General features: G+C 42.3%; 1 long non-coding RNA gene across 1 annotated transcript in view; it reads right to left on the reverse strand.

The window, feature by feature from the left end:
• Positions 1–8,481, reverse strand: part of LOC309342442 — a 97,546-nt gene extending 89,065 nt beyond the window's left edge. Inside the window, exon 1 of the long non-coding RNA XR_014156819.1 lies at positions 8,336–8,481. This is a non-coding gene — a long non-coding RNA (uncharacterized lncRNA). The remainder of the gene's footprint in view (positions 1–8,335) is intronic.
• Positions 8,482–15,565: the final 7,084 nt, after the last annotated feature.

Raw genomic sequence — 15,565 nt, forward strand, 5'->3', positions numbered from 1 at the left:
TACAGCAAGTGAAAAGGTATTGGCTTAGGCATTGGATCACGTCAGTTGACTCCACCCACTCGGAGAGGGGTGAGTCTAAAAGGGGGGTTTATTCACCAGTAGGTGGAGCCTGTTGATGCTAATCCAACTATAAGCTCTCCCCTGATGTCACCGAGGGTCGTGCCATGGCCCCCCACCACACAGGCATCAGACAGGATCCACGACCGCCGGATTCCTTTAACGGAATACCCAAAAATTGAAGGTGTAGGCGATGGCCGCACCTAGCCCTTTCACACACCACAAACACATTCCAATGCCTAACCTACCCACCAATACCGAGAAAGTTGTGACGATTGCTACGAGGTAGGCGAAGAAACCACAAGGCCTAATGCCAGATGGAAAAACTCCTACCAGGCCCCCTGGACAACCTGGGTGACCAACCCAAGGTCCATAGCAAGGCCAAGAGAGAGAACTAAACCCTAAGCTCTAAGGGAGTGGAGGGTGGGTGACTCACAATGGGAAGGCGGAAAATGAGGCAGAATGGCTGGTGCAGCAGTAAGTTAAACTGCAAACCACGCCCCTCCAAGCCGCCCGATTGGGCACTTACCTGTGGGTGTGGTGCGCCAGCCAGGTGAGTGGGTATCAGGGGGCTAACGCCCCCTGCTTGAGGCGGGGATCGGATCCCGCCCACAACCCCTCCCCTCTTGCAGGAGGAGAGTCTTTGCAGGATTTTCACTGGCTGCTAATTTACTACCAGGGCAAGATCAAGGGGTTGGTACAAAGATATGTCCATATACATCTTGGGACTAGGTTACTTATACCTTATACACCTAGTAGATCACTGCAGTCTACAGAGTTTCTCCTGCAAGTTCCAAAGATCTAGGAAGCTGTAGTAACTCAGAGCAGAGCTTTCAGTGTGGCTGCCCTTTTTCTGTGGAACAGCTTTCCTATTGAGATACAACAGGTACCCCCGACCTGCACTTTCCAGAAATGATTGAAGACACTTTTTTTTCTAGGAAGCCTAGTCTCATTTTAAATGTATTTGTTGTATTTGTGGTCAGGATAACAACAACAACAACAACAACAACAACATTGCTTACATTATCTTATGTGAAAATTGCTTTGAGGCAGTGGTTTAGATCAGGGGTCGCCAACTCCCAAGAGTCTGCGATCTACTCACAGAGTTAAAAACTGGCAGTGATCTACCCCCATTTTGGGGGTGCAGGGCAAAGATGTTGAGCTTTTTTAGGGACCAAAGTTGTTGAGCTTCTTTGGAGGGAGCCAGTGATCTATCAGTGATCTACCACAGACGGCCAGTGATTTCTAAATCATATAACACACATGTTGTTGGACTACTACTCCCATCAGCACCAGCCAGTGTCCTGGGCCAGGAGTCAGCTTCCCCTGCTGAACAGCAGCCTGAAGGGAGAGAAGGCAAAGTGACTCCACCTGCAGCTGGTCAGCCTTCAAGTACAGGAGGAGAAAGCACCAATGAGAACCAGCTGGCTTCAGCCATCTTAAATTGGGCTTTGGCAGCAGTCAGATGCTGGAAACAATCCTGTGGTTCCCGATTCTCCCTTGCTGCTTCCTGATCTCCGTCTGGACCCTTGGTTTTCTAACCACTTAGATTCTGTGAGTCCTGGATTGTCTGACTATGTGGATTGCTGTTTGCTCAGAATGGACTGGACCTTGCATGTGGATTCAGCTTTGTGGCAAGCATTTCTCAGAGATTCTTGTCTGTTTGGCCTCACATTCCACCCAACTCTGCACTCTGTTGCTCGGCAATGGGACTTGGGACAGGATTACAACAGTCAGCGTGGTCAGTGGTGAGAAATGATGCGAACTGGAGTCCAACAAAGTCTGAAGGACACCACATCGGCTACTCCTGATTATATTCAGTGCTGACTTGAGCTAACAGAAGTACTTCCACTTCCCCAGGAGAAGGCACCTGATTTATGTTGATCTCTCCTCTGCAATACAGACCCATGCCACCCACATCTCTTGAAGTTGGAAGAGTCTCTGGAATACTCTGGAATAGAGCATAGAGGGGAGATTGGTGAAAATGGGGGTGCTTCTCCTTACGCCAGTGGAAGAATTTCCATGAATGCAAAACCACCATGGGATCCTACCCATAATTTCTAGAACTGCATATCAAAAAATCCCCAATTTTTTAACATGCATAATTCTAAGCTTACGGCATAAGACCCTTTGCTGAATCAGCTCGGGCAGTTCTATAGAGTCTTAAGTCCACAAGCCAAAAAATAAATAAAAATGGAATAAAAGCCATTCATTATGGCTCACCGCCAACGAACTGGAATCTTGGCTCCTTATGAACCTCACAGGATTATAATACTAATTGACTCTGTATCTTTTAAAAAAGAAAGCAGTAATTTCCATTCATTTTTAATTGCTATCCAGACTAAGTTTCCATTCAGTTGTTGCTGAGTTTTAGGTTTAAGTAACAAGGAACACTAATTTCTACTTTGGTCTGGAGGCAGGATAGGGCACCTATTTAAATCAGGAGGTTGAATGCCAAGGTGTCTCTGATTCCCTGGCTAATTACTGATGTTCAATTAACGTGTGCATACAATACAGCAGAATCTTCTTCCAAGCCTTGGGGACCTTTGGTTCACTAATTAGCAAAATAATAGAAACTGGAAAAGGCCCCTTTGACCCCTTAATCAGTGGAGATACCTTTGGGGGGCAGGGGACTGTGAAGATGTTCATGAATGGAGATTTGAAAGACCTTTCAGACTTATATCTGAGGATTTCCAGTACTCTGAGGTTTACTGTACATAAATATGGCATACTATGTTCTGCTCCGCTCAGTTGCTGGGTTGGCCTGTAACATGAATGAGGAAGCTGCGGCCCTCCAGATATGGTTTGGCTCCAACTTCCACCAACCTCAGTCATTCCTGATCATGAGAATGAAAAAGCAAGGGAGGAGAGTCACCCTTTAAGAAACGCTCACCTGTGTCACTGGCAACACCAACCTCTTGTTGGGAATTCCATTCCACCCTTTGCTGCAGATATGGGATTGTTGCATGTCACATGTCTGTTTACATTCCAGCACAGATTGCTGGCATGAACGGAACTTCCACTCTGTATTGCTTTTGTTTTTAGTCTCCAAGAAGACGGCAAGGAGAGATGCCATCTTTTCTTTGTCCTGATTTATGTATAATAAATGCGTAGCCTTAGTATTGTATCTACAGCCTCAAGCCTCTTCTGTTGCACAGTTTACACTGCTGAGTAATGCGTGCTCAAGCCTGCAAGCTTGAGTCGCTGATAAACGTTGGAGGAACAGAGGTCGAAGGATCTCCACAGCGGCAAATCTGAGGCAGGGAGATGCTCCAGCTGGGCCCAAGCCAGCTGGCTTTTTGACCCCCGATTCCGACACCTCTTAGGCAAGGCTTAAGTCCAGTGTGACCTCCTTTCACTTGTGTTTGTGTAGGGGACAGACCCACTTCAATGGCAAGCTCGAAATTCACCCTATATGTAAATGTAATTGACAAAGTGCATGTTGCTTGTCTTGGTGAATACCCCCATCAACAACCAGTGATCTCAAGTGTATCAGAAATCCAAGAGAATGTCAGTTACATGAGGTATCTCATCCCATCCCATTGGTACTGCATCCCCAACAAGGTATCTAGATCACAAAGCAAGTTTGGACATATGGAAGTACAGATGGCCTCTTCTAAGAATGGCTCAGGGAATAGACTATCACCACTGAGCAATTTCCAAATATGGTCAGCAATTTATTGATTGATTGATTGATTGATTGATTGTGACACAAAAATAGGCTTGCAGCGTGCTGAATTTTTCTCAGTCGGTCTTAATGTGAGACTATGCAGTGCCACACACAGTTCAATCATTGGCACATCTCCTTACAGATAAAGCCTATTGAGTTCACTGAAACCTGCTCCTAGGGAAGCATGTATAGGACATGTAACCAGAGTAAGATAACAGCCTTGACATTGCCATGTCCTCCTTGCTTATTAGCTGGTTTTGCCAGCCAGTCTGGTCTGTGAATTGACAGCTGGCAGTATCAGACGAAGTGAGCAAAGCAGAATAATTCATAAACATGGATGGTGTTTTACTACAGTCCTAGGGTTAGATCCAGACGTTAATGGCCTGGGGAATTTCCTATTTATAGTGTAGTGCTTTAAGGAAAGCAATGGATGAATCCATCAGTTTTAGTTTCTCACAGTTTCAGGTGGTTCCAGTCTTAAGCTCAGTTGGCCACGTTTCAATTTGCAAGGGTTAACCCTACGCACCCACCCAAAATGAAGCAGCATTTTTACTGCATTTGTGTGGGCTTGTTCCCATCAGAAAAGAGGTGGGGATGCCTTCACCCAACACACGACCCTGTTTGTTTCCCCACCTCTGCAAGCTCCCTGGCATAGGAGCCAAGTCCCAGGAGCCAAGGTCCCTTTGCCCCCCCCCCCATAAAATAGTTGAGGGGGCTGCCCCTCCCACAAGTTGATGGACATTGCAATTCAAATGGTGTGTACACCACATCTTGTAATTGTGTAGGGTGGGACTTACCTGCCCCCCCCATGTTTTATTCAATTTGGCACCCCTGCTCCCTGGAATTCCTACTCACATGCATGATGGCTGTTAAGGTATATGTTTACATTACTGCTTAATGTGCATCCAATTTCCAAGTTGGACTGAAGGTGGTGGGAATGCATCAAATTTGTGGTATTTGTTGGTATTTCTATGCCACCTGATGGGTCTTCATTTCATATACTTCTGATTCAGATCTACTAAACACTTTGTCTCCCTCATGTTGCAAACAATGGTTGCCTTGAAAAACTCGATATAATTAAAGCTTTGCAATTAAATGCAAGAAATTGTTCTAGTCTCTGTTTCTTTGGACGTTACCTTTGATGTGTTTTCTGTTTTCTTCATAATAAATTTGAAAATGCAAAAGAAAAAAGAAGCAGCAGTATTTATTAAGACACTATAGGATCAACGTGGATTGCGGCTAACGTTGTGTGAATATTAGTAGGAACACATTGGATGTGGAGTAAGCAGCAATATGAACATATTTTGAATTCTGCTTTTCTCCTCTTCTTTTGTGTGGTAAGCCAGACTGTAATTATTATTGAATGGCAGGAACAAATTAACGCAGGAGACTGAAGCAAAGTGTTCTGACATAATTATGTTTTCATATTTTCACACCTTTCAAGGTGTTCATAAAAGGACACCATTCTATCTTAAGGCTGATGGAAAACAAGCAACAAAGCAACAGCAAAGCTTTATATATACTTTTCACAGATGACATGTTTAAAATCAAAATGTCAATAATATGCTGTGGCAACTGATGCGACAGAATTTCTTTCCTGATTAAGCAGAAATAACCGTGCCAAAGTCACCTTCAATATTCCTCTTTTCCTATGATCCAATTTTGCTGTGGTCCAGGTTGTAAAGTACTGTGGCTCAGTAGGAGAGCATCCGTCTTGCATGCAGAAGGTCTCAGGTTTGATCCCCAGCATCTCCAGGTAGATCTGGGAATGTATACCTGCTTGAAACCCTAGAGCGTTGTTTCCCTAACCTGGGTCTCCAGCTGTTTTTGGACTCCCATCATCCCTGAACATTGGTCTTCCTAGCTAGGGCTGATGGGAGTTGCAGTTCAAAAACAGCTGGAGAACCAGATTTGGGAAAGAATGCCCTAGAGGGCTGCTACCAGTCAGTGTAAATAGTACTGAATTACATGGACTAATGGTCTAAAGCAGTTTATTATGATTAGCAAAGATGACTAATTGCTAGTCCAACATGGCAATTACTTCCCAATATACCGGGATCCTTTCGGAAGAATGGAGAGGTGTCAATTTAATAAGAAACAAACAAATGTTTGGTAGCAATGTTTAAGCTGGGTGGTGTTCATGGTATAAAAGAGTGGTTTATATATATTTTTTTCACTTATAAAGAGAGAGAGACAGCACTTTGGTTTTAATGTGGAAATTAAAATTTAAAACTGCTGAATGCCTAGTTGCAAGTTTCAATAATATCAATAAAAATTACTTAATCCAGTTTATGGTTTGTTTGGGGTTTTTATCATGGTGATCAGCTATCAAAGAGCAGTACTCATTGCTATGTATTGCATTGACATAAAACCATGTTAAATATTTACAGAGGTGGAGTTTTTAAAACAGCAAAAATGAGAACTTGCAGCAAATATAGCGCAAATAATAGGCTTGGGAAGGTGGGAGCTGCGTAGGCGGGTCATCAACCTTTTGATTTTGCTCAGTATGGGATTAAATTTTTAAAACCACATAATTAATAAAGCTACCATTCTTTTACATTTATTATTCAAAAATCTTCTGGGTTTTAATAGTACCCTTATGTACCATGCCTAACATATAAGTCATTTAAGAGCTTTACTGTTCAGTGCAGAAACCATCAAGTGTATGCCATAATATCTATAGCAGATAAGCATCTCTGGGCTAACCTCAGGCCTCTGTGACATTAATGGCCTGTTTCAAACAGTTGCTGTGCTAGCAAATAGAAGTTTAATTTGGGAGTGGGGTGCACCCAATGTTGCATTAGCACAACGTTGGGAAGCCTGACATCACACAGACACTGCAGGGATATGGTTATTTATTAACACATCAAATGAAAAGCCTGTCTATCCTGCTAATCAGTTCAGTCTAATGGTCCCAATTTAGCTGTAGTCAGGAAACAACTGGTGACCCTTAGCTGCACAGAAAGCTGCATCTAGCTAGTTCGAAAGGGCTTGGATAAGCATTGCAATTTAAACAACTTGCAATAAATAAGCATTCCAATCTTAAACAACTCCTAACCCACAATAATACTATAACCAGACTTAACACAGACACTGGCACCAGAGCCTGCAATAAACCCAGATGCCAACTTTGCTGCCACATACACCCGGACAACACCATTACTGGCCCCAACAACATCACACATACCATCTCGGGACTATTTAATTGCTCATCGTCTAACATTGTGTATGCCATAAAATGCCAACAGTGTCCTTCAGCTCTCTATATTGGACAAACAGGCCAGACCTTACGCCAAAGAATAAACGGACATAAATCCGACATCAGGAACCACAAGACAGAAAAACCAGTAGGAGAACACTTCAATCTCCCAGGACATTCTATACAAGATCTCAAAGTAGCTGTTCTATTACAAAGGAATTTCAGAAATAGACTGGAAAGAGAAGCTGCTGAATTGCAACTTATCACCAAACTTAAAACTATGGAGAGACCTGGTTTGAACAAAGACATTGGATTCTTATCTCATTATACATGACAAAGCCATTTTTCACCTTCTCACCCCTTGCTTTTTCCTGTCAGACCTATTGCAGTCGTTAAGAGTCGTCAACAGGCTCATCGCAGCTATCTGCCAATCACCCATTCCCACCACCCTTCTGAGTAATACCCCTCCCCACCTTCTCACTATATAGAAAGGTCCGGTGACTTCTGTTTCAGTGTATCTGAAGAAGTGTGCATGCACACGAAAGCTCATACCTAGAACTAACTCAGTTGGTCTTTAAGGTGCTACTGGAAGAAATTTTTTTATTTTGTTTTGACCATGGCAGACCAACACGGCTACCTATCTGTCATTGCAATTTAGTTAGGCATATACACCCAGAACCAAATCTTCATACCAACTCCCCTATGAAGAAAGGTTGGAGTGTTTGGGACTTGTTGGTTTATGCAGCACATAGTTAAACTATGGAATTTGCTCCCTCAGTGATGGGTACCAACCTAGTCCCTTTGTAGCTTAGGGCCCTCGTATTTACAGGACCGCCTCTCCTGGTATGCCCCGCAGAGGACCTTAAGGTCAATGAATAATCATAGTTTAGAGGTCCCAGGTCCTAAGGAAGTGAGATTATCCTCCAACAGGGCCAGGGCCTTCTTAGTGATGGCTCCGACCTGGTGGAATGCTCTGTCCCATGAGACCAGGGATTTAACTTTCTTAGGCAAGGCCTGTCAGACAGAGCTATTCTGCCTGGCCTTCAATTTGAACTTAGCCTGATCTTTTATTCCCCTTCCTTCCCTCCCCCTCCCCTTTTTATGAAGATTACCTGCTCTGGGATCCCACAGCTAATTCTCCCCTGGTCTCCTTGCTGGCCCAAATAGGACTAATTTAGCCAGCTAGTCCTGGTGATCATCTAATGTTTATTGGATGGATTTCCCCCCTTAAATTGATTTTTGAATTCTGAATTTATTGTTATTCACGTTTTATACTGTATTTTATGCTGTTTTTTGTTGCATCAATTGTTTTAAATTTGTTGTTAGCCACCCTGAGCCCTGTTTTCTGAACTGGGAAGGGCGGGGTATAAAGAAAAAAATATTATTATTATTATTCTTAGTCTAAATACCTGACCAATATTCATGCTGGCTGGAGTTGATGAGTTGAGCGTCCCTGTGTGCCTCTGCTCCATACATTCTTCCATTGGACCTTTTGCCCATTCAGTGACCTGTTCCGGCCCTCTGTCTCTTGTGCTGTCCATCTGGCATGTCCCTGGAACGCCATTACACGGAATGGAATGTTATTTTTTTACTCTCACGCTTTCAGTATGGAAGCGCAGGACTGTCAGCCTAAAACGGTCCTTTGAGATAAGTTAAATGGTGATTGCATTGCACTTTTGAAAAAAAGGGGGGGGTGGCAGTGGAAATGACTGGCACCGCAATAACAGCACCACGGTGAAGTATTCTACTCGCCGGAGCAAATGTTGTTTTCCTCCCTCCTGCCTTTCAGACAAGTGTGAGGGTGACAGTCTCGTTCAGCTGTTTGACTAGACCCTGACCAATGTTGTTATATGCTGAGAAATGTACACCACTCCAGAGTGAAAATTCTTCATGCTTTCCAGATCAATTTGATGGATGGAGGCAAACTGATAGCCTTTGCTGTCTATCGGTTGCTGTTCATGTGTCAGTGAACATTTGAATATTGTTCCCAAAAGAAAATTGTTTCTTAAAAAACAAACAAAAAAGCAGCTCAGAATTGTGGCTTGCTCCCAACTAAAATGTGGAACTGGGGATTAGACTTCCCTCCTCTGCCTCATCCTATCCATATTTAGTTAGTGCAATACACTGTTTTGTATTATTATTATCATCTCAGATATGATGGTGTCTTGCATGAGTGCAAAAGGCACTTCCTTTTATATGCTTTCAGAAAGCTGCTATTCCTCCACAGTGCAACCCCACACCATTCCACAGGGTCAGGGGAACTTTTTTTTGGGGGGGGGATGCAGGGTCTGAGAGAGGCAATATGACAAAGAGGAGGGCAGAGGCGTTCCACTCATGTGTAAACGTGCAAGCAGGGGGAACAAGAGCACTGAGCTCCTCTTATCATCATCCCTCCCCTCCTCATCAATAGGTCTTAAGTGACAAGCATCCTCTGGTCATCAAGACTTCACCCGCCCCGATTTGGAGGCTGATTGGACATAGGGGGCAGAATTTGGCCGAAATATGAGAAGCCGCTGTGGCGATCACACAGGGTCCCCGGAAGTTTCACCGTATATTGATCTCTGTGCCACCACCCAGGCCCTACCTGGTACAATACTGAGTCCAGTCAGGGTTAAATTGGAACATAAACTTTTGTTTATGAAACCACATGCTTGTTAAGCTGCAATAAATAAATGGTATCGGTCAATTACAATCATGGGGTGTCTATCCAGACCTATAACTTCCGCTACCTGCTCTCACTCACTAAACCACCTCTCAGATATTTACTTGTCTTCCTGTTGTTGTTGTTTAGTCATTTAGTCGTGTCTGACTCTTCGTGACCCCATGGACCAGAGCACGCCAGGCACTCCTGTCTTCCACTGCCTCACGCAGTTTGGTCAGACTCATGTTTGTAGCTTCGAGAACACTGTCCAACCATCTCGTCCTCTATCGTCCCCTTCTCCTTGTGCCCTCAACCTTTCCCAACATCAGGGTCTTTCCCAGGGACTTGTCTTCCTAGCCCTTAACTATTCTTGACTCAGCTTATTTCGCTACACTAACTCAACCTACCCACAAACTCTATCCCAATTCACTCCCACTCCAACCAACCACCCAACTCTCAATGAACTCCTCCCTTTGCCCCTCCCAGGGCTGGTTTTATAATCCCTCTGACTCCACCCCCTGGGTCCTGATTGGGTAACCTGTTTAACTATTTCATCTCCAGCACTCTCATATGTTAACGTCACAGCTGCTTTGGTCTGACATTTCACTGCTCTCTCAACCTGTTTTAATTGGATTATTTTTATTGCATGTTTTATTATGGATGTTTACATTTTGGGGAAGTACTGGTGTGTAGTCAGCTTGCACTAGACACTGATGTGTCTGCATGAGAAAGAGTAGATGGAGAGAGGAGCATCCAAGTTTCTCAAAGTCTCTTTTTCTGAACTAACCTGAGTTGACCTTCATCCTTGCCTTGGTGGAAGGAGACACCTTTTGTACCTCTCTTCCCCAGATGCAAGAGCAAGCATGGCTGAAGGCATCGCCACCTTACTTAGGTAGATCTAGGATCTTTGCCATCGAGCATATATTTCCTGTAATAAACATAGCTTTCTTGTTTTCTTTAATTCAGTATGATTTTACCCTATGTAACATGAGCTCCTCTAAGAAGGATACTGTGTTAAGTTCAGCTTCTGTAAAGCAATTTAACTTCAAACGTCAATGACATTTTAATGAGATCATCTTATTGTATTTTTAAAGATGGCGTTCATTTTAATATTTGTGTAAGTGGTTTTTATATTTTGCAAACTGTTTATAACCGTATTTTGGCATTAAGTGAATTAATAATAATAATACACCCATCCCTTCTCTCCCTACTCACATTTAGGTTATAAGCACCAGCAGGACACCCACATATGACTATAAGGAGTCTCTCATCATTTCACTCCAGAGCTAAATACAATTTCATTTTTCATTTCTTGGTAGCAATAAAAGAGATGTCTGCACCTCTTCCATCGTATTTCCAAAGGGGGAACAGCAGCATCCCATTATTTCGATTTCTCTTCTTCAGATTGCAGTGCAGCAGCACCTATTTACAATAAACAAGAGCCACTTCTATCACTGGTATTGTTTTTCCTTTCCCATCTGAACCTGGGTCAGCAAGAGTCCAAAGGTTCCTGAACAAATCTATCCTCCTTACCAGGCTCAGTCAACAATTGCTTTGCTGTAATGAGGAAAGAGTGGCTAAGGATATTCATCTGTTTCCATGATTACTGATCTCTCCAAGCAAGCTAACAATAATAGCACCCTTTGGAGCATAATAGCATAGATCAGAATATACTCAAGGCGTCATTCTCTTATATTGTTTCTGTAATTGAAGTATTGAGCTGGAAGCTTCAGTAAGCACACCATTGTAAAAGTATTTAGAACAAATGTTCTGGGGAACAGTTATTGCACATTCAAATAACTCTTCGTTGTAGGGGACAATTCTTTCCCCCTGTTCTCCTCCCCCCGCTTGAAAAAAACATGTCGCAGGCTTCAAATCTGTGCTGCTACTTTATTTTATAACCTTGAAGCTGTAGGATGTCAGTGAAGCTCTCTCTGTCTGATCAGACGGTATATTTACACTCGCTTCGAACCAAGCTGTAAAGGGAAGTAAAGCAGGAACACTCAAAAGAGGGTATAAAGCAACTGTCAAAGCCTATAATGAAAGAGCGAAAGTGGAAACTTCTGCACACATTGCGATGAGCTGAAACAGTCCAGTGGACTTAATACACTGGCAAGGCAGAGGAAATATAAAAGATGGGGGTGAGGAGAACAGATTTGAAGCTTTCATTCCTGAGCCCTTGAGGACAAGGATATATTTCTTTACTTAAGATTTTTTTTTTAAAAAAAGTATATTTATTTATTTTTACAGAAAAAAAGAAGAAAGGTCAAAGAAATACATAACAACATAACCAATCACAGACATACATCAAAATAAAAAACAAATTAAAAGTAAAAACTCCAATTTTTAAATTCATGTTTACAAAATTTACTTTCTTGACTTCCTCACGCCTCCCTTTTTTGTGTTCCTCTTTGTCCAATCAGATACAGCAAATCCTTACCCTCTTTCAAAACTCGTTTCTAATTATTAAAATCACTTCTATTATGTCTCCGATCTTTCCTCCTTATATTTAAACACCTTTAACATATTGTTTACTTTTGACATAATATAACTTTAATCTTTCGCCCCTTTTCTATTACGTTTTTGCATACTTTTTAACACTGTATCACTAATGCCATATTATTTTTATATCCAACATCATTTTAGCATTCATAAACTTTTCAGTATTTCTGCAGATAAATCTTAAACTTCTTCCAGTCCTCTTCCACCGCTTCTTCTCCCAGGTCTCGGATTCTTCTTAATCCCAGGTCTCGGATACTTAAGAATCTTGATGGCAATCCAGTCAATGATCCAGCAAGATTGTCAAACAAATACATCAGGGACAACTTGCTGTTTTATTTATCTGTTTTTTTAAAAAAATCTGTATCACCAACATTAAGAAATTATGAATGAACATAAAATTTCATTTATAAATCAGTACGAAACACATAATAAATCATTAGATCCACCCAGGGGACAATCCTGTGGCAAGGGCCCCTTGGAAGGAGTAGCTTAGGATGCAATTTATCTCCAACTATGATTTCTGGTTCAACTGGGCTCATCCCAGTTCATTTGATGCCCCTCCCCACCACTGTCTTCTCACTGTATCTGGTGGTCAGTGTCATTATTTTCCCCAGCTGGGGGTGGGAAGGATATTTTTGACATCAGGATGTTAATATTTTATGAAACTGTTTACACACACTGACAAACTATATTCAGAATATTTTTTTAAAGTCATCTCATCTTTTCCCTCCTACTTTTCTTTTCAGCAAGTTCAGAGCTGACATCAAAAGAGATCCCAAGCTTTTTCCAGATTGAAACTCCCTTGAATCCATGAGTTAGTCTTTGGGCTGGGCCCTGAATTTTCATCCCCATGTTCTGCAGCTGATAACAGCTCTGCTCAACTGCATAAATTTATTTCATTGTGTGTTAGTCTCCATGTTTGATTTCCATTTAATGACATGGTACTCTGGGCAGAGTTTTATGTTAAAATGAGTCGAGTATATAAATAAAGCATGTGCTGGAAGGATTGGCCAAAGAGATCTTCCCCGATGACATGAAAACCACATGGGAAGACATGGAGTCGCCCAAGAGATCACCACATGACTGTGAGAATTGAGATGAAGGTCAAAGAGGAAATGAATGGCTATTTAGTACCAAACAAATGAAGTATAACATATACTTGATCAGAAGCCTTTTTCTTTTAAAGGACTAAAGAATCCAGATGTCAGAGCACCTGAGATCTCCTTACCAATGGATGTGCAGCTTTCCATTTTCCCGTGTCAACTGGGGAAACATTACAGGAAGAAAAAAATGCTGCTGGGCGAGAATACGCTGCCCTGGGTCTCAAACTCAAAATGGCAGTATGGGTCCCTACTATTCAGTTACAGTTGTTGCATGATCCATTGTGTCACCAGCAAACTGGGCTGGAGTGAACTTTTGCAGTGAATTTGTAAGTTCCTAGTCAGGCAAAGCACCTTAGGACGCTAGGGAAAACCACAATGTTCCAGTAACTATTGAGCTTCCACAGGGGCAGGATCTGTATATATTTAATTCAAGAAATGTAAGAACATTAGAAGAGTTCTGTTGGATCTGAGCAAAGGCCCGTCCAATCAGAGAACAGCATCTTGTTCTCACAGTGGCAAACCAGACGCCTAAGGGAAGCTCATAAACAACAACAAGAAGAAGAGTTTGGATTTGATATCCCGCCTTTCACTCCCTTTAAGGAGTCTCAAAGCGGCTAACATTCTCCTTTCCCTTCCTTCCCCACAACAAACACTCTGTGAGGTGAGTGGGGCTGAGAGACCTCAAAGAAGTGTGGCTGGCACAAGGTCACCCAGCAGCTGCATGTGGAGAAGCGGAGACGCGAACCCGGTTCACCAGATTACGAGACTACCGCTCTTAACCACTACACCACACTGCTAAACAAGACCTGAGGGCAACAGCAGTCTCCCCTCCTGCAGCTTCCAGCAACTGGAATTCGGAGGTATAATGGCTCTGACAGGGTAGGCAGAACTTAGCCAGCATGGCTAGTAACCACTGAGAATGAAAACTCAGCAGCATTTTAATGTGAATTTATCCTAGTATACCCATTTTTCTTTTGCAGTTTTGCCTGACATACACATTTTTTTGCAATCCAAATTTACCCTGTGTAGCTTATCTTCACTAATAGGTACATTTATTATGCACACTTTATCCCGGTATATGCATTTTTGTATACATTACTTATCTGGAGAACTGCACTGCAAAATTTAGAAAAGTGTGCATTTCAAAAAATGTCTGAGTTTCAGTTCATGTATCCTTTTGGGAAATGCAAACAGAACCAAATTTCTCCCCACCATTTCACCTACACCATTTCTGTACTAAAAAATCATCACCTAGAATCAGCCCTAATTGGAAATAGACTTCCCTGCATGTATTGTAAGCAGGTTTCAGTCGTATAGCCCATGTCCGCTGTCTCCACCTGAGCTTAGCTCTTGCGGAGCAAGGTGTAATTCTACCAATGTCCTGGTTAGTCAGGAAGGTTTTATGAGCTACCACTGCACACTTTTGCAGCTGACAAATCAGAAATGAACAAGCTGTTATGAAAAAATAATATCTTAAATCTCGGTGGAGTACATTACAATGTGAAGAAGAAAGAATGCAGATTAACCACTTTGAAAAGCATCTGACAGTGACCATTTCATTTGAGCCCCCCTTTTTGCCAGGGATGTTTTACAGCTGCAATTTTACTTGATGCACTTTTTTAAAAAAAAAGATATTTAGCAAATGCTGCTCTCCAATAAAGAGATACGTTTTCACTCCATAAACCTCCAGGATGACAAATCTGCAATAAGCCTGGATGCTATCACCTGCCTTGGGAAGCAGCAGAGAAACACACATTTTTAAACACTTGAGATTCTGACAGTATAAATCAGCCCCATAAAGAAAATACTGACAGCTCTTCGGCTGAATGCACTGGCCATGCATCCCTAGTAATGAGACAGACTGCTATCTCCTCCATGCACTAAATAACTAAACAACCCTAATGCAAACCTGATTTCATGTGACTGCAGCACTGTTTATGTAGCAGACGGAGAAATAAACTTAATGGCATGCAAACATTTGGGGGGGTTAGATCAGCTGATTGAGGAGGCACATCACAAATGCTAACGACATGTAACTGTCAATTCGCATGACTATATGTGCCTGTGTATATTTAGATTGATTGATAAATCTATATTGACAGATCCCTTCAGGCCTCCCTACCTGGTCCTTGGAACACTTCCCTAGTCACACACATGTTGAAGTAAGAGTAGCAAAATCGCAGCTAAGAAGTTCAAATCATATATCTGACTGACACACTTCTTTGGAAATTAAGCCAATGTCCAATGTCCAAAAACTTTACTTGCAGAAACTTATAGATGAATTAGAACATAAAATTCACATGCTTATCCTGATATTATAATGAAATGATTTTAGAATGTTGTATTATTTTACTGTTGTTAGCCGCTCTGAGCCCGGCTTCGGCTGGGGAGGG

This window comes from Podarcis erhardii (genome assembly GCF_964252035.2).
Source record: "Podarcis erhardii genome assembly, chromosome: 5".
In the NCBI taxonomy this organism is placed as follows: Eukaryota; Metazoa; Chordata; class Lepidosauria; order Squamata; family Lacertidae; genus Podarcis; species Podarcis erhardii.